This window comes from Anabrus simplex, chromosome 10 (assembly GCF_040414725.1).
Source record: "Anabrus simplex isolate iqAnaSimp1 chromosome 10, ASM4041472v1, whole genome shotgun sequence".
In the NCBI taxonomy this organism is placed as follows: Eukaryota; Metazoa; Arthropoda; class Insecta; order Orthoptera; family Tettigoniidae; genus Anabrus; species Anabrus simplex.
This window is the reverse complement of record NC_090274.1, coordinates 84,598,162-84,623,437: the sequence shown is the minus strand read 5'-3', so window position 1 is coordinate 84,623,437 and position 25,276 is coordinate 84,598,162. Positions and strand designations below refer to the sequence as shown.

The window sequence follows — 25,276 nt, the reverse complement described above, 5'->3', positions numbered from 1 at the left end:
CGAGGCATGTTTTGCGTGGGCGGTGATGTCGGCTTTAAATCCTGCGAAATCGGACGTAGCTAAGAGAATATCATCATATCCACACTATTCAACGTAGCTAAATTTCGATAGTATAGAATTTCCTGTGCAGTTAAAAGATATTAAGCGCTTTGAAGAACTAAATAACATTAGCATTAATGTGTATGGCGTAGAAAAAGTCTGTAGTAGGTCCTCTGTATTATACATGTCATAAGAAGAGTACTCATGTTAATTCTATATCGAAAACAGTGAGAATAGCCACTTTTGCTGGATTAAAAATCTGAGTAGACTTGTTGGTAGTCAGTTGTCCAAAGAAAAGTGTAAAAAGTGGCTATGCGATGGATGTTTGCAGTATTTTAGAACTGAAGATCAGTTAACGAAGCATTCCAAGAATGACTGCAATCATGTACGTACCGAGATACCTACTACAGGCAATGATGTTTTAAAATGTACAAATTTTCACAAGCAGATGTGGGTACCTTTCGTGATTTATGCAGACTTTGAAGCCATCCTCACGCCATGCAATACATGCTTACCTAATCCTGACAACTCTTTCACTAATACTACGCACATGCATGTCCCGTATAGCTTCGGGTATTACATCAAGTGTAGTTATGATAGTACGCTTAACAAGTTAGAGCTGTATCGAGGACCTGATGCTGCTAAAGTATTTTTAGAAAGACTTGAAAGTGATGCAGTTCGTCTTGGTCTATTCTAAATAGTAATATTCCTATGAAGCCACTCACCGAAATTCAGTTAAATGATCATGAACGTGCTACAAATTGTAGCATTTGTGATGGGGAATTTTCCGAAAATGACCCTAAAGTTTTTGATCATGATCATTTAACTGGTTTCTACAGATGTGCCGCTCATTATAGCTGTAATCTTACGTACAGAGTTCCTCAATTTATCCCTGTAATTTTTCATAACTTATCTGCTTACGACTCACATTTCATCATTTCACAATTTGGAGCTTCAGATGAAAAGGTAGATATAATCCCTCAGAATAAAGAGCGGTACATTGCGTTTGCAAAGTCTGTGAAAGTAGATGCGGAGCATTCTATAAAACTGAGATTCCTTGACTCGTTTCGCTTTATAGCGAGTAGCCTCGATAAACTTTCTAGCCATTTACAGCCAGAACAATTTACGGAAATTTGACGCGTTTTTTCTGAAGAAGCGCAGTTTAATTTATTTCGGCGTAAGGGTGTTTTTTGTTATGAATATCTTGACTGCTTAGAACGCCTCGAAGAACGTGCTTTACCATCAAAACAATCCTTTTACAGCTCGCTGAATTCAGCGGATATTAGTGATGATGACTATTTACATGCACAACATATCTGGGAGCAGTTCCACATTCAAACGCTGGGTGAATACTCCGACTTATATTTAAAGACGGATGTACTTTAGTTAGCTGATGTTTTGAAAATTTTCGCTGTGTTTGCAAGAAAACCTACAGCCTTGATCCATGTCAGTATTTTACAGCGCCAGGGTTAAGTTGTGATGCGATGTAAAAATACACGCAGGTGAATTTGGAACTGCTAACTGATATTGATATGGTGCACTTTATAAAATCGTCTATTCAAGTCGGTGTAAGTCAGTGAAGTGGGCGGTATTCTAAGGCAAATAATAAGTACATGCCGAGTTTCGATTCTAGTCAGGAATCTCAGTATATTGTTTATCTCGATGCTAACAATCAGTATGGGTGGGAAATGAGTCAGTATCTACCGGTGAGTGGTTTTCCGCTGGCTAACGCAGTGCGAAATTGATGCTTTACAGCTGCACGCCCTAGGCGATGAAGTTGATAAAGGCTATTTCCTCGAAGTTGACTTACAGTATCCTAAAGAGTTACACACTTCTCATAATGACTTACCGTTCTGCCCTGAAAATATGAAGTCCCCGTACATCGCATCAACGACAAAAATGCTAATTGCTAATTTGTGTGATAAATCTAAGTATATCATTCATTACCGAAATTTAAAACAGTGTTTGCAGCATGGTTTGAAGTTATCCAAAATTCATCGCGTACTAGAATTTAATCAGTCACCGAGGCTAAAGCCATATATCGATCTGAACAATAATTTAAGAACGAATGCGGTTAACGAGTTTGAAAAAGATTTCTACAAGCTCATGAATAACAGTGTGTTTGGTAAGACTATGGAAAATGTTGACAAACGCGTTGATGTAAAATTGATTACAAACTGGGAAAATATTAAGAAAATGTATGGTACTAACTATTTAATAAGTAAACCAAATTTCCACAGCTGCACTATCATACATGAGAATTTAGTTATTATACAGATGAATCGTGTTAAGGTTAAGTATGACAAACCTACCTACGTCGGCTTTGCAGTACTTGAATTGGCTAAAACACTCATGTATGAATTCCATTACGATTATATGATGAAGAAGTACGCGCGTAATGCGCATTTGCTCTACACAGATACCGATTCGTTTATTTACCAAATCAAAACTGATGACTATTACAATGATATAAAGCCAGACTTGGGTAGGTTTGATACAAGTAACTATCCTGCAAATAATCAATATCATCTACCGCCAGTGAACAAAAAGGTTCTAGGTAAAATGAAAGATGAATGTGCTGGGAATATTATCGATTCATTTGTAGGTACTAAATCCAAGTCATATTGCATAAAACTCTTAAATGAACTACAAATAAAGAGATTGAAGGGGGTTAAAAAGAATGTCGTTCAGAATCAGCTAAGTTTTGAAAACTATAACAATTGCATTAAAAGTAATCCACCTGTTTTGCATAAGCAAATGTCTGTCATTAGAAGCAAGAAGCACCAGTTGTACACTCATTTAATTAGTAAGGTAGTCCTTAATAATGATGATTGCAAACGGTTTGTCATTCCAAATTCTACCAACACTCTAGCCTGGGGGCATAGTAGGATTGATAGGTACTACTTTACATAAAGCAGATGTGTGTAAACATTATGCTAGAGGTGTGTACTTTGTAATATATACGTTAAGCTGCCTTACATCACAATTCACTGTACATATTGTATAAAGATAGGGAGAGGTACGCTGAGAGCGTAGTACGGCAAGTTTAAACTTGTACATACAAGAATTGTGTCGAGAATGGGAGAAGTACGCAAACATCACTAGGGTAAAATAATTCGAGATAAAACTTGTACAAACAAGATGTAAATAAATAATGTAGAATTGGCATGTTCTTTTATTTTAGGTTAGGTGTTTCCTTCCTCCCGCTCCTTATTTGCAAGATAGAGTTTCGTTTATTACTCAAAGAAGAAAAGCAAGAAAGAAGGTGATGAGCAGATTCGTAAGTATGTTATTGTCTAGCTCATGTTGAGAAGAGAATTGTTTTCTTTTTCTAAACAGTGTTTGATTCTAGTCTTGCAATGCAGTGTTCAAGAACATCGAACTATAAACGGTAGTATGTGTTCAAGTCTAAACTTGCAATACTCTTGCTTTTGCAATGCATGTTCGATAGAGATGTACCTTGACACAGGAAGAAGAGCAGCTTAGTAAGTATGTTGAGAGATCGTCGCCGTAAGACCTATCTGTGTCGGTGCGACGTAAAGCCCCTAGCAAAAAAAAACAACAGTATGTTGAGAAGATAATTTTTCTTTCTAAACAGTGTTTGATTCTAGTCTTGCAATGCAGTGTGTTACGGTGTGCATTGACACATTTAAACATGATATGTATTTTCAAGCACTTGCAGCAATCGCTAAGCAAAAACCAACCGAGTTCGATGTAAAGAAAACAGAAAAAACCCAAGTAATACTTGCTGGTGCGAGAGAGAGAGGACTCAGCAGAGCGGAGCGCAGGGAAAGGTGTAAAGTGGGGTAACACCAATATTCAAATGTTGTGCCTCGAATAACCACAGACAGCGGTGATCACATCCCAAGTCAAGTGGCGATTTCAATTATGGGGCCTTTCCCCAGAGGAATTACCGCGGTAGGGACATATGAAAAAGGACAAAGGAGAACACCAAAAAAAATGAAAACTACCACAAGCACAGGTTTAAAAAAATGAACACATATATTAAAACAACTCCAAGAAATAACAATTGTTTACACTACAAAGAGTAAGAGTTTGACCATTTGATACACCATTAAAATGGGAGATCGTATAAATTATCGACAGGTTTTTATTTTGGTTCATGTAGGTATCCATAGGGGTAATCGCACAAACCACAATAAAGCTTGGGGTGCCAAGTACCAGGCAAGAATAAGTTTTACATTCGAGTTCCAATATGGCAATGTTCACGCGAATGCCTCACTAAAGTAGCAAAGAATTATGAAAACAGGAACAAGTAAAATAATACAAGCTAAAAGGAACTTTGCAGTGCTCACAAAGGCACGCAATGAAACAACAGGATTTCCAGTGCTCGAAAAGGCACGTAATAAAACAACAGGATATACCCCTAAAAACTAAGACACACCTTTTTTTAAGACAAGTAGGCACTAGAACTTTCGAAAGACACACACCAGACGAAGTGCAAATTTAGCAGAGCACCAAGCTACAAAATTTACTTGATATGTTACTAGAAAATGGTAAACGAAAGGAAGGGAAAATCGGGAAAGGAAATTCAAGCAGGGAAAGGGGAATGATCAGGGTATGAAGTCCACTCCAAACGAGAGAAAAAAGTTCCAGAACAACTGTTCAAGACTTGAAGTCCAGCACGCTTCCTCCTTCACATTTCCATCACCAAGTCAAAGTCAACAATTTGCCACAGTGAAATTTCGTTAAGTCCTGAAGGGACTATAGTTCGAAAATCCAAGCGTTATCCAAGCTCATATGATGAATGAGAGGGCGAAATTAAAATGGATGGTAATAATTACAGTAAAAGTCTGCTCACCCAGTACGTAATGGAGAATAAAGTGAAATCCGAATGCACTCGGACCAGCCGGTGCGCCGCTCAAGCTCCCACTGCCGATTACAACACCAAATCACACCTGATCGCCGGACAGGAGAAAGCGGCGAGTATATATACACGGAGCGAAGCGAGCTCGAGAACACACTAGAACCAGGTGACGTCACGGTGATTGCGCGTGGAGGGGTAGCAGATGAAGCAGTGGTGAGACAGCGTTGTAAGCAGAAGCTTCATAGAACAGCGCAATATAGTGTGCACTAAATCAAGGCGGAGAAGCACGCATAAGGTAGGCGAAGTTGAGCTCGTAACATACTCCCACCACCAGGAGAAATCCGAAGGATTGGTGTCCAAAGTTGACGAGACGGCATGATGAGAGCAGATGATGGTAAAAGCAGTACAGGTGATCCAAAGCGATGCGGACGAGGATGAAGAGTGGCGGAGATCCAACTGCGGTAGAAACGACGACAGGCGAAGAAGCAGAACAGACGAAAAGATGAAGACAGTAGAAGCGGCAGGTCCCACGAAGTCCGAAGGAAGCGCCATCTCAGGGCCAGGCAGGAAGGCGCAGCATAATAGGAAAGAAAAAATAAAGATAATAAGTAACAAGAGAAAATAAGAGAAGAATAAGGGGAAAAGGACGGGGGGGGGAAGGAGAGGGCAAGGGAACGAACAGGATGATTTAAATGATAAAACAAAATTATCTAGTGCTCTGCATAACAATTTGACAGTAGAAAATTACAATATTTATCAATAATATACCCCAAAGGGATAACAAAACAAAACTTAGTTAGAAGAGGGGGAGGATCAGGCATGAAAATTTAGGCAGTGGGAGAAGAGCTGGGTGAGCAGAGACAAAAAGAAAAAAATAATTAAGAAATATGAAGGAAGGAGAGTAATGGACAGCAAAATAATATCGTAGAACCAAGAAATTACAAAAGGGATAACAGAACCGATCAATACCCCTCTCCCGCCCCACAGAAAAAAGAGGGAACATAGGGATTAGGTATGGAACGGCTTTAGTCGAGAGAAATGAGCCTTTCGGAGATCAGTAGGGGATTCCACAGACTGAAGCTGAACAGTATTGGGCGAGGGAAAAGAAAGAATACGAAAGGGACCCAGCCAACGAGGGGAGAGTTTAGCAGAAATATTCTGAGGTGTAGAGCTAAGGGGGTGATTTTTAAGAAGAACTAAATCAAACAATTTAAATTTAGAAGGTAAGACACGAGAATTACACAGATTTTTATGAACTTTGCTGGCCTGAAGGAGCTTTTGATAAGCGGAATACAATTGGGAGTGGTTAAGACGATCGGAGGGTGCATCCAAAAGCGAGGGGAGATCCCACGTAAGGGCAAGGGGGGTATTCAACTCACGGCCGAGAAAGAGTTTAGCCGGAGTACAACCAGTAGGAGAATTGATGGTGGAGTTGAGGGCGAGAACAAAAGAAGGGAGTTCGGTGTCCCATGATTTCTGGTTATGGGAGTGAAAAATAGATAGAAATGTTTTAAGATTACGGTGGTAGCGTTCGACGGTATTTGCCTGAGGATGATAGGGGGAAGTACAAACCTTTTTTATGCCAAGAGAAAAACAAAAATTATAGAACTGTCTAGAGGTGAAAATCGAAGCATTATCAGAAATGAGAACTTTAGGGAGGCCAATGATAGGAAAAATGTAATTGAACAAAAGATTAATAACAATTTGTGAAGAGATATTTCTCAAAGGACGAACAATAAGAAATTTAGAAAACCCATCTAACAGAGTAAAAATGTATGAATTGGACTTAGAGGATTTAACAATAGGCCCAACAATGTCAATGTAATACTTTTCAGACGAGTAAGTAGCAGGAGAAGCGGCATAGGAGCCGTAAGGAAGGTGATTTAACGGTTTATGTTTCTGACAAGAAGGGCAAGATCGAACCCACGAAAAAATGTCTTTACGCATATGCGGCCAAAAAAATTGGGAGGCAAGGCGAGCGTAGGTCTTAGCTCTCCCAAATTGGCCGCCGATAGGCGAATCATGAAAATATTGAAATACCATAGACCGGAGAGTGGAAGGAAGAACCAAACGAGGAGTAGCCTTAGGAGTAGGTTTAAAAAGAAGGAGTTGGTGGTGGACCCGAAATGGGCCAGAATAATCAGGAGAAGTAATTTCTTGAGAAATTTGTTGACAGTAGGGGTCAAGCTGTTGATGGTGCATGCAAGATTGGAAAGAGAGGGGAAAGTTAGTTAAGGAAGAGACGGAAATAACAGAGTTAATGGGAAGGGAATCAAGTTCGGAAGGTTGAAGCTGGTGGTCATCAAAGAGACGGGAAAGAGCATCGGCGACAGAGTTATTATAACCGGAAACGAATTTTAAAGAGAACTTGAAACGAGACAGGCGGAGTAACCAACGACCAGTACGACCAATTTTTGGGGCATTATGTAAGAGCCAAGAAAGAGCCTGGTTATCAGTGCTGACAATAAACTCGCGATGGTCGAGATATTCAGAAAAATGTTATATTGAGAGAATAAGAGCCAGGGCTTCCTTTTCGTAAGTAGAATACTTTTGTTCAGCAGGGGATAACAGGCGGCTAAAGTAGGCCACGGGAAGCGTACGGTCATTAATAGTTTGTTGAAGGACAGCACCAATGGCAATGTCTGAGGCATCGGTAGATAATTCAAAGGTAAGATTAAAATCTGGAATTTGTAAGAGGGGAGCATGAGATAGTTTCGATTTAAGAAGATCAAAGGCCATTTGTTGCTGAGGGGACCAGTGAAATTTCACCCCTTTTCTTTTGAGTTTATTCAATGGATCAGCAATAGATGAAAAATTAGGGATGTATTTGGCATAGAAGCCGACCATTCCCAAAAAGGATCGTAAATGTTTCAAGTTCGTAGGAGGGGGTATCTTATTAATGGCAGAGACACGGTCAGGATCAACAGCAATGCCATCAGAACTCAATATGTGGCCAAGAAATTTAATCGAGGTTTGGGCGATCAAAACTTTAGAGGGATTAACGGTGAGACCGACATTGCGAAGACGAGTAAGGACTTCGCGTACATGAGACAAATGGGATTCAAAATCAGGAGAAAAAACTAAGATATCATCAACAAAAGGAAAAAGATACTTATACTTAATGTCAGCAAAAAGGGAGTCAACAAAACGCTGCATTATTTGGGAGCCTAGATTAAGGCCAAAGGGAACTTTTTTAAATTGATAGAGCCCAGTAGGAGTAATGAATGCCGTATACCGAGAACTGAGGTCATCTAAGGGAAGTTGATTGTAAGCAGAATTGAGGTCGAAAATTGAAAAAAATTTGGAACCGGAAAAATGTTGGAATGCCGAATTTAATTTAGGCATCGGATAGGCGTCATAGACGATTTTCTCATTGAGCTTCCTATAATCCACAATAAATCTCGCAGAACCATCAGGCTTGGCGACCACAAAGGCAGGTGAGGCATAATCGGAAGATGATGGAACAATGGTATTGTCTTTAAGCATTGTCTGAATCAATTGATTTAAAGTGTTCATCCGAGGAGGGCTAAGGAAATAAGGAGAAGAACGGACAGGGGTAGAATCCACTAGATCAATATGTGCAAAAAAATTCTTAACCGTGCCCAAATTAGGGGTAATAACGTCAGAGAACTCAGTGAGCAAAGCTTGAACCTGGTCAGAATGAATAGAGTTAATAGCAGGAAGTAGAGAATGTGAACGAGAGGGAAAATCGGAGATATTAATCAACGGAACAGACTTGTGCGAAAAGGAAAAAAAAACTTTGGACTGGGCGGAATCCAGAAGAAGACCAGTATGTGAAAAAAAATCATAACCTAAGATAACCGGGAATGACAAGTCCTCAACAATCTGAAAGGTGAAAGGCCAAGAAAGGTGCTGTAGTTTAATATGCAACAAGATACTACCCAAAATTTTCAAGGGTTGATTAGAAACTGAAAGACATCGAAGGGGAGATGGAAGATATTTCAAATGGGGATTATTGTGAAGTAAATCGCTATAAAATCGGGAACTAATCAGTGACACTGCCGCCCCAGAATCGAGGAGCGCAACAGAAGGAAGGTTATTAACCGTGAGCATAACATGACCACTCGGGGGTGAAAGAGAAATAGAATTATGAAGGGATTGGGAAGATGCGGATACGGAGGTAAGCTGGGAGGAATGAGGCAGATTTTCCCTATGTGAACGCCTACTGCCTAAGGACGCGGGTGAAAGGCGTTTCCCGAAGGCAAATTAGTACATTGACGGGCAATGTGGCCCGGTAATTTACAACGATAACAGGTTATGGGAGGACGGACACTAAGGGTAGGTACTGCAGACAAGGAAGAACGTAAGGGAGAAGCAGTGATCGGTGGGGGAGAGACGGAAGCGTAGTAGGAACGATCCCCTAGAGAATGTATGGTATGTTGTTGAGCAAGATTGTAGAGTTGAAAAAGGGAAACGGGAGGGGTAAGAACATTAAAAAGCATGCGGAATGATGGAGCGGCATAAAACTGAATAATAGATATCAGTTCGGAAGTATTATATGAAACATACAAAACATCACTGTAAGTGATGATAGAGTCCAAATAGTCGTGCGCGGGTTCATTGGGTAGCTGGTGGCGTCTGATGAACTCTGTACTTAGTTTGTAACGGACTTCTAGGGGTAAGAAATAATTGTGTATCGCATGTCTCAATTCATACCAATTTGTAAAATTTGACATATTATCCAACCAAAAGGTGGAAAAAACCCGTAGTTTTGGTGGATAGGAGACCAATTAATTGGGGAAAAGAGGCAACTTTTATATTTAAGAACTTACGAACCGAAAACAGCCAAATGGTAAGATTTCGGGGATCTGTTGCTGATAATTGGGGAACTTGTAATAACGACTGCGTAATGATTTGTACATTAAGTGCACTATCAACAGAGGGGGTGGTAGGTACTGGGGGTTGAGAATAAGGAGTGGGCGGCGGGGCCATGTGCTGTAGTAAAACGGAAGGTTTAGTATCATCGGATTGAAAATGAGGTGTATGGTTTGAGGAAGACGGGTATAGGGAAGGAGAAGACGGAGTAGACGAAAAAGAAAGTAAATTCGGTACAGAAGGGTTGGGTAATGATAAATTTGGTGGTAGCGGAGAAGATAGTACTGAAGAGTCATCCCCTAAAGGGAAGTTATCGGAAAAACAAGCCATGAATGAAAGCACACAAAAGAATGAGGCAATCAAAATAGGAAGTACTCTGCTACCATTTGTTACGGTGTGCATTGACACATTTAAACATGATATGTATTTTCAAGTGCTTGCAGCAATCGCTAAGCAAAAACCAACCGAGTTCGATGTAAAGAAAACAGAAAAAACCCAAGTAATACTTGCTGGTGCGAGAGAGAGAGGACTCAGCAGAGCGGAGCGCAGGGAAAGGTGTAAAGTGGGGTAACACCAATATTCAAATGTTGTGCCTCGAATAACCACAGACAGCGGTGATCACATCCCAAGTCAAGTGGCGATTTCAATTATGGGGCCATTCCCCAGAGGAATTACCGCGGTAGGGACATTTGAAAAAGGACAAAGGAGAACACAAAAAAAAATGAAAACTCCCACAAGCACAGGTTTTAAAAAAATGAACACATATATTAAAACAACTCCAAGAAATAACAATTGTTTACACTACAAAGAGTAAGAGTTTGACCATTTGATACACCATTAAAATGGGAGATCGTATAAATTATCGACAGGTTTTTATTTTGGTTCATGTAGGTATCCATAGGGGTAATCGCACAAACCACAATAAAGCTTGGGGTGCCAAGTACCAGGCAAGAATAAGTTTTACATTCGAGTTCCAATATGGCAATGTTCACGCGAATGCCTCACTAAAGTAGCAAAGAATTATGAAAACAGGAACAAGTAAAATAATACAAGCTAAAAGGAACTTTGCAGTGCTCACAAAGGCACGCAATGAAACAACAGGATTTCCAGTGCTCGAAAAGGCACGTAATAAAACAACAGGATATACCCCTAAAAACTAAGACACACCTTTTTTTAAGACAAGTAGGCACTAGAACTTTCGAAAGACACACACCAGACGAAGTGCAAATTTAGCAGAGCACCAAGCTACAAAATTTATTGATATGTTACTAGAAAATGGTAAACGAAAGGAAGGGAAAATCGGGAAAGGAAATTCAAGCAGGGAAAGGGGAATGATCAGGGTATGAAGTCCACTCCAAACGAGAGAAAAAAGTTCCAGAACAACTGTTCAAGACTTGAAGTCCAGCACGCTTCCTCCTTCACATTTCCATCACCAAGTCAAAGTCAACAATTTGCCACAGTGAAATTTCGTTAAGTCCTGAAGGGACTATAGTTCGAAAATCCAAGCGTTATCCAAGCTCATATGATGAATGAGAGGGCGAAATTAAAATGGATGGTAATAATTACAGTAAAAGTCTGCTCACCCAGTACGTAATGGAGAATAAAGTGAAATCCGAATGCACTCGGACCAGCCGGTGCGCCGCTCAAGCTCCCACTGCCGATTACAACACCAAATCACACCTGATCGCCGGACAGGAGAAAGCGGCGAGTATATATACACGGAGCGAAGCGAGCTCGAGAACACACTAGAACCAGGTGACGTCACGGTGATTGCGCGTGGAGGGGTAGCAGATGAAGCAGTGGTGAGACAGCGTTGTAAGCAGAAGATTCATAGAACAGCGCAATATAGTGTGCACTAAATCAAGGCGGAGAAGCACGCATAAGGTAGGCGAAGTTGAGCTCGTAACAAGTGTTCAACAACATCGAACTATAAACAGTATTATGTGTTCAAGTCTAAACTTGCAGGTACGCGCTATGCATGCTGTCTTCTGTGTAAGATCGCGTTGTACGTTAGATAAAGCTATACCTTAACAGAGCAGGGAAAAGGAGGTTATAACAATCGCTATCTTACGCAAGCCGTTCAGAACTGTAGTCTTGTTTTCTTTTAGAACAAAGGTATTCCTCAACATGTTCTTTTTAAATTGTCCGCTACTACGATCAAGAGCGCAGCACGGTGCTCTCAGATGGCGGATGTGGAATTTGCCGCCACCACATGTCAAAGAATAATGAAGCCAACACGATGCTCTCTTGGCAGCTTTTCAAATTGTCCGCCACCACAGAGTGCAGCGCGGCGCTCTGTAGATTAAATATGGCGAATGTGGAATTTGTCACCACCACATAGAGTGCGGCACTGCGCTCTCTTGATTAAAGATGGCGGATGACAGCTGACGGAATTGCCCGCAAGAGTGCGGTACGGTGCTCTGTAGTTTAATGATGGCGGATGACAGCTGACAAAATGGCTCGCAAGAGTGCGGCACGGTGCTCTGTAATTTAAAGATGGCGGATGTCAGCTGACGCAAGAGGGCAGCACGGTGTTCTGTGGTTTAAAGATGGCGGATGACAGCTGACGAAATTGCCCGCATGATAGCAGCACGGTGCTCTGTTGATTAAAGATGGCGAATGACAGCTGTCAAAAAAGCACGTGGCTTTGTTTCCAAACAATAGCATAAAGAATTTTTCAAATTGCCGCCACTACATTTCAAAGGTATCTAGCTAAAGAGCGCAGCACTGAGGTTTGCGATGCAAGATGGCGGATGACAGCTGTGACGTAAAAATTACCCGCCACCACATTTCAAAGGTAAGTAGCTAAAGAGGGCAGCACTGTGCTCTATGGATTAAAGATGGCGGATGGCAGCTGTCAGAAAAGCACGTGGATTTGTTTATCTCGCGCTAGTGAGGTTAAGTTGGTAGCACTAAGTTTTAGGCCCGCCAAGATGGCAGCACTGCCGATGACAGGTGACGAATTTGCAGCTACTGCGATAAAGAGGGCAGCACGGTGCTCTGTAGTTTAAAGATGGCGGATGACAGCTGTCAAAAAGCACGTGGCTGTCGAAAAACGTGGATTTGTTTACAAACTCAAATCTCGCGCTAGTTAGGTTAAGTTGGTACAACTGAGGTTTAGGCTTGTCAAGATGGCAGTACTGAGGTTAGCAATGCGTTGTTGACTGTCAAAAAGCACGTGGCTGTCAAAAAACACGTGGATTTGTTTACCAATTCAAATCTTGCGCTAGTTAGGTTAAGTTGGTACTACTGAGGTTTAGGCCCGTCAAGATGGCAGTACTGAGGTTAGCGATGCGTTGTTGTCTGTCAAAAAGCACGTGGCTTTGTTTACAAATTCAAATTTCCCGCGGGTGGTGGAGGAGACCTCTGGGAGGCCTCTGGTTGTGGTGGTGGTCGAGGAGGCCTCTGGGAGCCGGTGGTTGTGGCCGCCGAATCCCTGTATTATACTACTGATGCCGCGTGCTTTTTAGTTTTTTCTCGAAAATTTTTATGGTGTTTACACTCGTTCTGCGCCAAGAATCTTCCCCGTAAACGCCAAACATCAAGCAATAAAAACACAATACTTTTTGTTCGCGACCTTTACCAGTCCACACAAACATTGATATTTATCATACCAGCTTTTCTGGAATTCTCGAACAAATTTTCCGTCCTGTTGTGATAATGTTAGGTCAGGCTATTTCTGTAAAGTTGTATCGTAATATTTTGTTCTAACGACAAGGAGGAAATACCATTGTTAAGTAAGTACACAACTGAATCGAAGTCAGGTCTGTTAAATTCAGAAGCCACGATAGGGCTATCATCAAAACACACAAACTGCCACACGAGAAAACAAGAATTGCACTTTATATTTTATCACCTGTAACTATTCACCATTCCTTGGTAATGAAAAATTAACACTTAGGCCTATCACTGTATTATAAGACACTAGCACAGGCATACCATATTAGCCACTTGCTCTCACGTCTCACACCACATTCGTAACTTTGAAACTGTAACTGTTCGTTTCCGTTATATTGCTGTACCGTAATTGATACTGGCGGGCAATATAATGTATGCACATGAAGGGCTTTGGTGCTATCATTCATTTATTAGGTGCATGTTTGCTGTATTTCGTATTCGAACATTATATTAGTTTATTTTTAGACGTGTCTTATAATAAAGTAATTTCAAATTAATTACATTTAAAGCATGCCTGAGATGGTAGCCAATAAGAGCATCTTTATAACTGAGGTCCAAATACTAGCCAATGATAGCAAGAAGAGACGCTGGTAAGTCTGTCTACTGGGCGGAGCAATCTCGCTATAGGAAAGTTATAGTTCCACAGTCAGCATCTAGAGATAGCGTTAGTATTGCTCTATCTGTAAGCTTTGAAAATCAAAGGGAAAATACACAGAATGGGCAGCGTCTACTTTTGTCTACGTGCTTCGTGTAACAGACGCGAGCCCGAGCATTGCCGCAGTGAGTCGAAAACAAGTAAAACGGGGAATACAATAATGGTCTTGTATTTGGAATTAATTAATGTTCTATAAAAATAATTGAATTTACTAGACAATTTCTCGTTCACAAAGTTTTCAGGGTACACGCTGTCTACCCTGTCTCCCCTGACGCTTCGTCCCTGCCCATACGTTGTTTCCAATGTAAAGTGTGGGTTGCAGAGTTGTGATGATAATGGCAAGCTCACTTGCCTACTGCCATTCACAATCGATATGGCAAGTTTACATTATAATTGCAGGCCCAATTGGCTACGGCGCGGTCACAATCGATTTGGGGAGTTTAAGTTACAATGGCAGGCCCTTTTCCTACTTTCAGACAGATTACAGTTGAGGAAATTTTATTATAATAGCAAGCAACTTCCTTACTACCAGTCAAAATTGAGTTGCGCAGTTATCATTATAATGACAGGCCATTTTTCCTGCTGCCATCCAGCTTACTGCCAGTCACACAGAATTAGTGAGTTTCCATGAAAATAGCAGGCTACTATGCCTAATGCTAGTCACACTTTAGATTGGAGCATTTGTTTATAATGGCGGGTACTCCGGCCTAGAGCCAAACACAGGGTAGGGGAATTTTTAACAAAACTGCATGCTCCCTTGTCTTCTGCAAGACAAATCGAGAAGTGAAATATTCATTACAATGGTAGGCCCCCTTACTAATGCCAGTTACACAGGAGTTGGGGAAGAACCCCATTCCTACTGCCAGTCACAGTCGGTGTAGGGAGTACTGATTACAATAGCAGATACACCCTTTCTCGATCGCTAAAAATCGACATCAATGAATATATATACATGGACGTACGAAAGTATATGCATGTTTATAATATTGCAGACCTTCATTTACAGATTAACTGCTGCTAAACGGTACGTCATATCGACAAAGAATTGTACCGTAAGGCGCAGTATTTAGCGATCTAAATGGCTGGTCTTATGATAATTTCTCGCATCTCATCTATTCATGGGTCAGATTGAGTAAGAAACGTTGAATAGGTTGAAATTTGTGTAAGATTATCGTACATTGCATTACTTTTCCGATAATCATGTGACAGCATTTGGCTCACGTATGGGTATTTGGTGGGCCAATGTTCGTGTAGAGTTTGATGATACTACCTTTCCTGTAAGTGACTGAAAGTATGAATTATGCAGGTAAAAAAGTCCAAATTTACTTAAAATCGAGAAATAGAGACGAATCTAACTTATAAGCGATACAGATACGACAAAAAGTCATAATATCAAGGTTGAAGATCACTCTTAATTCAATGAAGATTGTGCCATCCGTTATGTGATAGGACTTCCCGTTTATCCCACGAAATACCTCGAAACGAAGGTCTGCACCATCATTAAAATTTTCTCCATATTTCGATATTCTTCGGGGATAAAAATGAATAATCTAAAGATCTTGGAAGTTTTTCGTCCGTTACAGGCCGAAACGTATAATTTTGCCAAATTTAAATTTTCTTGCTCGTCTGGCAGATTATGATGCAATCTGGATTTTGGGCGAGGGGGTAAAAATTAGGTCTTTTAGGAAATTAAATAAAAAATATGCAGATGATCATTATTACCCCTCAAACGGGTAGCTGTACGAAAATTTCACCAAAATAGTCAATGTACAGGCACACACAGTCGTTACGATTTTATTTATATAGATAGATAAGGAATCTGCTGCACATACAACACCTTTTGGCTGCGTCCGCTGGACTTAACCTGCAAAACCAACCGTTCATGATATCTCACTTATTAATCTTCCGGTCGAAAAATTCACATGAGAAAAACGTTTTAGAAATGGATTTCCATTAAGGATTGTACATTTCGATTAATTTCGGATGTGCATATTTTGAGGAAGTGCAAAATCATGGTTCCGGTTTCGGATCAACCCCCTGTAAATTGAGGTGTTCTGAAATAATATTGGCCCTTAAACCTACACAAGGACAGGTGGATTCTTAATATCAAGTTTGGTAGAAATATATTCAGTAGTTTTCAAGTTAAAAAAACTCATACAATCAAACCGACAAACAGACACCAAAGCTAAGAAATATAAAGATGGTCATTATTACAACTGAAACGGATAACTGTACGGAAATTCCGCCAAAATATTCAATGTAGAGACAGACGGTCGTTACAATTATATTTATATAGATGGCAGATAAGCATGGGCACGTTTGTAAGTGCAAACCTTCATTTCTAGATTTACTGCTCCCAAACGGTACTTCATACCAACAAACGGTTTGCACCCTCAGACGTCCTTTTAATCACTCTACATGTTTGGTGTTAAAACATTTTCTCGTATCTCACATATTTATGGGTTCAATTGAGTTACATTATTTGAATGGGGTGAAATTTGGGTAATTTTTTATAATTTTACATTATTTTTCACATACTTATGTGGAAGCTAGAATCATGAAATTTTGTTCGCACATAGCCATTGGCCGTGTCAATGTGCGTGCCAAATTCGATTACTCTATCATTCTTATATGTGTGTCAATCTAAGTAACAAAAGTGTCAAAAGTACAAAATTTACGAACAATCGAAATAAGCAGCCAAATCTACGCTATAAGGGGGGGGGGGGAGAGAGAGAGAGAGAGAGGACAAAATATCACAGGACCAAAGTTGTAGATCACTCGAAACTGAACGGAGATTGTGCCATCCATTTTGTGATAGGACTTACCGTTTAGCCGCGAAATACCTCGAAAAGAGGGTTTGCACCGTCATTAAATTGCCTATATTTCGATATTCTTCGACATAAAAAGTGAAATAATTAAAGATCTTGGAAGTTTTCCGTAGGTTACCGGCTAAAACGTGTAATTTTGCTTAATTTCAATTTTTCAGCCCGTGTGGCAGATTGTGAGGCAATCTTGATTTTGGGCGAGGGGGTCAAATTTAGGATTTCCAGGAAACTACAGCTAAAAATATGTAGATGATCATCATTACCCCTATAACGGAAAGCTGTAAAAAAATTCACCAAAATAGTTAATGCACAGACACACGGTCGTTATGATATGACTTATGTAGATAGATAAGGAATCTGCTCCACGTATGACACCTTTTGGGCTATGTCTGCTAGACTTAGCCTGAGATACCGACCTTTCATGTTATCTCCCTTAGTAATCCTCCTGTTGAAAAATGCACATGAGAAAAAGAAATTAGAATTGGATTCCCAAAATGTTTGATCGATTTCCATTCAGGTTGGTCTTGTACTTTACATATTGTGGGAGAGTAAATTCACCATTCCGGTTCCCTATAAAACCCCAGTCCATTCCGGGAATTTGAAATGATATTGACCTTAAACACTACCCTTGGGCAGGTGGATGCTAAATATAAAGTTTGGTTCAAATATCTTCAGTGGTTTTCAAGTTGTAAGAAACACACTTTACGCGCACCCGCTCTTGCGATAAGTCCGGTGGGACTTGTACCGAAAACGGTCCATTAATGATAACTCCGTTATTAATCCTGGTACCGATATGATCCACATGAGAAAAAAAGGTTTAGGAATTAATTTCTATTAAGGCAGGTAGATTTCCAAAGTTGGGTTGTGCTTATTTTGAGGGAGTGCAAAATCATGGTTTCGGTTTCGTATAAACCCCCAAATAGTTCAGGGATTTAGAAACATTATTTGCCCGAAGACCTACCCAAAGAAAGTGGATTCTAAATATGAAGTTTGGTGGAAATATATCCAGTAGTTTTCAAGTTATAGAAAGAGAGATTAACAGACAAACAGACAAACAAACAAACAAAGAAATAAGCGAACAAAAACTAACAGACACCAATGAAACCTGTCCTTGGACAGATGGATGCTATATATATAAAGTTTGGTTCAAATATCTTGAGTAGTTTTCAAGTTGTAAGAAATACGCTTTACACGCACCAGCTCTTGCTTTAAGTCCGCTGGGACATGTACCGAAAAACGGTCCGTTAATGATATCTCCCTAATTAATCCTGTTATCGAAATGACACACATGAGAAAAAAAGGTTTATAAATTAATTTTCGTCAAGGCAGGTAGATTTCCATTAAGTTCGGTTGTGTGTAATTTGAGGGAGTGCAAAATCACGGTTTCGGTTTCATAAAAATCCCCACTCAGTTCAGGGATTTAGAAACAATATTTGCACTAAAACCTACCCAAGGACAGGTGGATTCTAAATACGACGTTTGGTGGAAATATATCCAGTAGTTTTCAATTTATAGAAGGACAGACAGACAGACAGACAGACAAACAGACACCAGGGCAAAAAATTACGCAGATGGTCATTATTACACCTGAAACTGATAACTGTACGGAAATTTCGCCAAAATAGTCAATATTGCCAAGCTAAGCCCAGCCAGTGAGTGAGAGATTCCATGGCTTCGTTCATGGCTTTCTGTTTTCTAGAGGCATTTAAGGAAATAATGGTAACGACCAAGCAAAAAAAAAATTGAAAACAACATTCTGACATTTATTGACGCAAGCATCATTGATCAACAAAATATGCTTGCTGAGATTATGTCTGATCTTCCAGTATCAATTTACAATGGATCAAAGTTAATCTTCATCCTCCATCTCTATTGTTAAATTCTGGAACGAAATTTTTAAAAATTAGGTCTTTACTGCCTATTAAAAGGGAAATATTTTAAATGAAAATATATCCTGAGCCCCCTAATTATTCGCAAAAGAAATTAGCAGGCAGCTATCTCGCTTATTATTTCCATAACAAAGCTAAACTGAATTTTCCATTAATTTATTACAATTTCAACATGTAGTCACTGTTAGATACTGATAAATTTCGTTAACTAAGGTATGTAACGTCCGTTAATGACAATAGTAGAAATTCTGATGGAAATCTGAGTTGACTCTAAGATCATAATTAATTAATTATTATTATTAATTTCCGGTATTATCTGTGTAACATTTACTTTGATCATCACACGATCTTGTTTACAAATTGGTGTATTTCACTAAATAATTCTCACTGTAATTATGACACATTTTGCGAATGAATTAATTAATCAATTAATTATTATCATTATTACTCGTTATCTCCTAAGTTCAAATTAATTATGCCGTTTGTGCACATTTATATTTTACTTGCACAGTATTTAATGTTTCGAATTAGTTTGAAAATATTTGGAAATTTTAATATAAATGCACTGAAAAATTTCACATAACCATGTGCGAATTAGTTAAGGATTAATTTATAAATCGCTTGCCTTTGCTGAAAATGAACTAGACGATCTTTCGTCTAAATCTGTGATAACTGAAAATTAAATCCTAGCCTAGTCTTACTTGACGTTATTCTCAGCAAATTGTTCCTTAAAGTACACTAAACAAATAATCATGGTGGCAAATCAACGTTGAAAATAATCCGTGCCGTCGCGATGTACGCACGACCAGGTTAAAATACACTGAATAATCGAAAACGTGAAAATATTCCTAGTTACATCACACACTCAAGGTGACAAGTATTTTATATACACAATATTTACAACGAATCCTGCCATTCTGAATTATTTTTAACATGGTCGCGTCAATAAGATCCGGAAGATGAACTCATGTCTGGTAACGTTCTCAATTCAATTAGTGGCCAGTGATCGAAATAGTGTTATCACTTGAAATGAAATACTCTTTAAATAACAACGGATATCCATCTAAATTTCAGAGATTAACCTGAAGATCCTAACAGAGTTCAATAATAATCACCATCACACCATCACATGGGTTTCAAGTAGCAAGTGTAGCGTTTGTGGGCCTTAATCACATTATTATTACTCCCTATTCATGAAATGTAATCAACACGTGCTTCATTTTATTATAATTCACACTGTGCTCCCAAGGACCCAAGCAACAGATTATTCAATAATAAATTATTCAATTAATATCCCTCAGGATTGCCAATATTCCAGGTGCAATCATGAACTGAGCACATCGAATATCATATATGAGGAATTCTAAGACACCTTATAGCCCACGACCGTTTATTACATTCTTAACCCGGTCATATACTTAAATTTATTATTATTTTTAGTGATTATTACGTCTATCAGTCCTCCTGAAATGTCGTGAAATTAAATGACACGATCCTAAAGAATTGCAAGTGAACTTAGATGACACTCAATTCGACACTATTTCACAAAAATTACGTACAACTCCATATCACGATATTTTCAACATCACACGTAAGCAAATTAAGTTTATCGCGTGGTCAGTGATTTTTAACATATCTAAATCCTACACACGAGAATTCATTCAAGGACAGACTACAACAGCTAGACTAATAGATTTCAAATTTCAGTCACACATATGTAACTCAACTACCTTGAGAAATGTAAATGAAAGTAACTCAATCTACTGCAAAAACTAATTGAACTACGATCTGGGGAAGAACGATCATCTAGTTTTACATAGATGAGAAAGATATCAGGCAGTTAAAATGGTAATCAAGTTTAGCTGAAGTTCGATTCCAGGTTGGTGTCGGTCATTCCGGCATTTTCCCGTCATTCACCTCCTCCAGCCAGAAATGCCTTACATGCTTAGCAGGTCATGGAGAGACAGAAGTAGATGTTCCACGATGAAATTACGCTGAACTTTGTAGAGGAAGAATCCATCTTGAAGTTCACGTCGATTCGTTGGGATGAGTTTCGCCGCGTGCCAGTAATGTAAGCTTATCTAATGCAACAGATATTAGAATTTGCACACACACGTCGGAATATTTAGTGTTCTCGTGGAGAAATGGACTTAACTTGGATCGCTAATTTCGAAGTACATTCCATAAGACGTTATTGTAAATAACTGCACTAAATTAGCAGAGTAGATGTCCACCTGCACGGCTGAATTTATTTTCCACGTGGTCCCGATGAATATCGTCAGCAGCAGAGTCGCAGAGTAGAGTTCAGCTGAGTAGAGTAGAGTAGAAATTGATTTAATGTGAACATGAGTTTTATAGTTTTCGCCAAGGGGGGGGGGGCCTTCTTAGAGACGATCATTGGTTCACGGGGTCTCTTGTAATTGGTCGTGACTGTTTCTGGAAGCTTGTCGTCTGCTCGCAACGCTGTCGGCATGCGCGTGCCTCGCTTGGGGACACTAGTCTGTCATGTGATTAAACCTGCACTCAATCGAAGACGGAACAATACTTTGTCCCTCTGAAATGACAGAAAAAACTAGTTTGGTGCGCTCACACAGCTTTCCTAATGATAAATCCGACTCTTGGCGAACAATAAATCTTTCAATGTCGACCTGTCGTAAATAATCCAATGATGATCAAATTTGACGGGGACAATACAGACACACGGTCATTACGATTTTATTTATATAGAAGATTGTTGTTATCAAAAAGATAATTACGTCATTAAAGAACAAAAAAAGCACCTGGAGAAGATGCGATAATTGCTGAACTCTGGAAGTCTGCAGGTGAAAAGGCGATCGATAAACTAACTGAGATCATTCGCGAGATCTGGAAAACAGAGAGAATCCCAAATGATTGGACAGCAGCCCTGATTCATCCCCTACATAAGAAAGGTGACAAAACAGATGTAAACAACTATCGCGGCATCTCCCTTCTCTCAGTAACATACAAAATTCTCTCCAAAGCCCTTCAAACTCGGGCAGAAGAGCAACTTGATTCACAGTTGGGTGAATACCAAGGAGGCTTTAGAAAAGGACGATCTTTTGCAGAGCAGGTCATGAACCTTAAGTCTGTCCTGTCGTACCTAAAATCCAGGAATAAAAATTTTGTAGTTACTTTTGTTGACTTCCAGAAAGCCTACGACTCCATAGATAGACACACACTCCTCCGCATTCTGAAGGAAATGGCCTTAGACAACAAAACGAGAGCTATCATTCAACAGACCTTAACTAGCACTACGTCCAGGGTGAAATTCAGGGGAGAAATTTCGAACGTCTTCGAAATCAAGACTGGTGTTAGGCAAGGCGATGGACTATCACCGTTTCTCTTCAACTGCGTTCTGGAGAAAATCATTCGTGAATGGCGCAAGGAGATGTGCAAGGAAGAGGTTGAGAATGCCCTTAGATTAGGATATAAGAAAGGTGATTTTATCATAGATTGCCTAGATTTTGCAGATGACCTAGCGATCTTTCCTGATTCCTTAGATACTGCTGAAAAACAAATTAACCAATTGAGAATCCAAGCAGCAAAAGCTGGCCTCCAAATATCTTTCCAACAAACAGAGTTTATAACCAAGAGAGCTCATTGTGGAACAGGGAAAAATCAAGCAGGTGGAAAAGTTTGAGTAATTATGCGAGTGGGTAGTACCTAACAACTCTGAGAAAGAAGCAATCACGTGTAGAATCAACAAGATGGAGGTGGCATATCAGCTGACTAGGAATGTTTACAACAAAAGATCAGTGTCCATCAACGCCAAGCTTAGGCATTATTGTTCGGTTGTACGCCCGGAAGCACTGTACGCAGCAGAATGCCTTGCAATGAACAGAAAAGGTCTGATGGAGAAGCTAGAATCTAAAGAAAGAAAAATCCTGAGAAATATTCTTGGACCAATCAAAGAAAATGGTGAGTACAGGAGACGACACAACAGCGATCTGTACCAGCATATGGAGAGGATAACGGACACGATTCAGAAAAGGAGGATTAATTTTTATGGCCATATAGCACGCATGAGCACACAGAAACAAACAAATAGGATATTTTCCTACTTTCTTAACAAGAAAACCAAGGGACCCTGGTTTATCGAAGTTGAAAAAGACCTTCAAGAAATAGGAATCACACTCGAAGACATCCAGAAACGTGCTCCTCTCCAGAAAAAGTTCCAGGGACACAAAAGGTTCCAAGAAAGGCCAAAGTTGAAAACAGGCAAGAAGTGGGCTGATGAAAGAAAGGAGGCTCACAGAACGAGAATTCGTGAGTACTGGGGAAGAATTAAAGCTCAAGGATGCAAACGGTTGAAATAACGTAGTCCACAGCAGGCCGAAACGAAGAAAGAATTATTATTATTATTCTTTTTACTATTATTATTTTTATTATTATTATTATTATTATTATTATTATTATTATTATTATTATTATTTCATCATCATCATTATCTAAAGGCTTCGCCTTGTCGCTGCAACCATTGATCTCTTCTCTCTGCGATCATTTTCATCTCTCCATAACCTTGGCATCCCATCATCTCAACTACCTCTTTAATGATTTTCTTCCTTGGTTTCCTCTGTCTTTCTTTCCCATCACCTTGCCTTCGAACAAGTTCTTTATGAAGTTATTATGCCGGAGAATGTGACTGAAAACTGACGCTTTTCTCCTTTTTATTGTTGTTATTAAATGTCTCTGGGTGTTTATTTCTCTAAGCACTGCTTCATTAGTTTTCTTCTCAATCCAGCTAGTTCTTGTCATCTTCCTCCATAGCCACATTTCCACTGCCTCTAGTCGTTTCACGTCCTCCTTCAAGAGAGTCCATCCTTCACAGCCGTATAGCAGCACACTCCAAATGAACGTTTTGATAAATAATTTCTTTTGTTCAGTATTTAAGGATTTATTAGTTAAGAGCTGCTTCTTCTCCTCAAAGGCTTTCTTACACAGGGAAATCCTTCTTTTTATTTCCACAGTGCATCTGTTGTCATCGGTAATAACTGATCCTAAGTAGCAGAACTTGTGCACCTGTTTTATTAAAATATTTCCAATTCTGAGCTGTGCCTCTGGCTTCATTTTAGATTTGCTTACAACCATAACATTAGTTTTATTTACATTAATGTTAAGTTGGAAATCTTTTAAGATGGATGTTAATTTGTTGAGCATGATCTGCATGTTCTTCTCATTGTCAGCCAGAAGTGCAATATCGCAGGCAAATCTAATACAGTGTACAGTAGTTCCATTTATTTTAATGCCAGGTGTTTTGGATTTAAAAATGTTCATGGCCTCTTCCATGTACAGATTAAATAGAAATGGTGATAAGGAACACCCCTGTCTTATTCCTTTCCTAATTCTCACCTTGCATACTTTATCATTACTTTCGATGTTTATTCTTTGATTGATGTAGAGGTTAAGTATTGCTTTTCTGTCTTTCCAGTCCAAATGAATGTCCTTCATAATTTTGAACAGTCTTTTCCACTGAACATTGTCAAAAGCTTTTTCCAGGTCTACAAAAGCTGTATATGTATTTCAGTGGCGGTTCGCGCATGAAGGGCTTTTGGGCGCCGCCCCATCGCCTTTACTAAAACACGTAACATAATTTCACTCCGTAGCTGATTATATAACGAGATGGACAATGTAGCAAAGTCTAACTTATGGTAGTGTGTTATTCAGTTATACAATGTTATCTTTATTGTTTTGGCTATAAACGTTTCGCTTTTTTATTTTCAAAGACATGGCATCCGTTCAGCAAGCACGATGTTTTCTCTTTAGTCCAGCACAATGTTTTCTCTTTAGACATTAGGCGGTCGGGTGCTGGCAGGAGAGCCCTCAGTAAGCTCCTAGAGTTTGACAAGGGTGAGGGGTGCGGGAGGAGCTTTGGAACAAGATATGGGCTTGTCAGGGGAAGGAAGAGTGCAGACGGGGTGTATGCTTAGAGCATTTAATACTTGGTCTGTCCGGCAGAGCCCGTAGCAACGTCGCCAACCACTTTACAATGTACCTAGGCCTTTTCTCACACGTCTTACGTTAACTGTTGTTAGAGGTTAATTCTAAAACTGTTTACAAAACAATGGATTCCATTAGACTGGCTATTTAAACAATTCAGTTCTAAAAATAAGCTAAAATAAAGATTTAAAATCTAATCATAAGGTGACGGCACTATTTGTACGTTGGTCACATTGCTTTGAGATTTGAGGAAGCCGAAAGGAATTCTGGCGTGCATTGTTTATTTGTTCTCGTGAATGTCATTGTCGTTTGTGATCAGTGAAACAGGAGTAGCCGTGATTGCAGTAGCTGTTAGCCGGCTAATGTGTGTGTGTTTAAATGCCATTGTAGTGTAGTGTTGCTGTGCAAGTGTTCAGTAGATAAAACTACGGTACCATAATAGTTTAAATAACATTGTAAATTCTAACTTCAGTTTTAAGTGTCGTTTTAGTATCTTCATTCGTGTGTTTAGTACTTACCTGCCCATTTGAAAACTAAATGTTTAGGAAGACAAGGAAGATGAATTCTG

General features: G+C 39.5%; 1 protein-coding gene across 1 annotated transcript in view; it reads right to left on the bottom strand.

The window, feature by feature from the left end:
• Positions 1 to 25,276, bottom strand: part of LOC136881860 (zinc finger protein 69 homolog) — a 187,180-nt gene that overhangs the window by 39,127 nt on the left and 122,777 nt on the right. The window lies entirely within an intron of this gene.